This window comes from Notolabrus celidotus, chromosome 20, assembly GCF_009762535.1.
Source record: "Notolabrus celidotus isolate fNotCel1 chromosome 20, fNotCel1.pri, whole genome shotgun sequence".
Classification (NCBI taxonomy): Eukaryota; Metazoa; Chordata; class Actinopteri; order Labriformes; family Labridae; genus Notolabrus; species Notolabrus celidotus.
In genome coordinates this window covers 28,207,196-28,208,330 of record NC_048291.1, presented here as the reverse complement: position 1 = coordinate 28,208,330, position 1,135 = coordinate 28,207,196, and positions in this window count along the sequence as shown.

Here is a 1,135-nt window from a genome sequence, read left to right as displayed (position 1 = left end):
TAAAACCTGAGAGACATGGTCGTGTTTTTTGGTTCTGGTTGAAATGAAGCCGTACAGACCTGATGAGGTGCATTACAGGTGCTCAGTGTGCTGCAGCTTAAATAAACTACCATCTACTGCAAGCATGCAAACATGTCCTTCAGAATAAATCTGCAGAGGAGATTGTTTTTCCAGGACATTTTTTTTCCAGGCACACACCTGGACCCTCTGAGACTAGCTTTACGACCCTCTTTAGGGTCCCGACCCACCAGTTGAACTAAGGAGTTAGACAATAAAGTAGCATCAAGCTAATTGATGAAGACCTAAAGTGTGGAATTTACCATCGCTTTGCTCGCAGTTTAAATAATTTGTGTCATGCATCACCCTGCAGAGGTCCCTGCTCCTTTGGCCTGTCTGTGAGGGAATGGTCTTACAGGGTTGTATTGGATGGAGGACATGATGCACTTTAAAAGCCCTTTTGGACATCAGTCCTTGAAGGCGGCACTGAGGGAGTTCTGTGGGGGGATGCAGCTGAGTCTGAAGGTGTGAGACAAGGCCAACTTAACACAGTGGATATCTTAAGAGCTCACTTGTCACGACATTTGCAGACACTTTCTCCTCTTCTGTGGGGAAAGGATGAATGTACAAACTCAGGTTAAAGATAGATCCCTCTAATATTAACACTAAATTATCAGCTGTTATTTCTATTCCTTTAATATCCCTGGACAAAACAGCCAATCAATGAGCAGGATTGAATGGTGATGCTGTTTTGGCTCTCTTTCTCTTTGTTTTTCTGGTCAACCCCAACCCTAACCCTAACCCTAATCCAAACCCTAACCCTAACCCTAACCCTTATCCAAACCCTAACCCTAACCCTAACCCTAACCCTAACCCTAACCCCAACCCTAACCCTAACCCTAACCCTAATCCAAACCCTAACCCTAACCCTAACCCTAACCCTTATCCAAACCCTAACCCTAACCCTAACCCTAACCCTAATCCAAACCCTAACCCTAACCCTAACCCTAACCCTAATCCAAACCCTAACCCTAACCCTAACCCTAATCCAAACCCTAACCCTAACCCTAACCCTAACCCAAACCCTAACCCTAACCCTAACCCTAATCCTAATCCAAACCCTAACCCTAACCCTAAC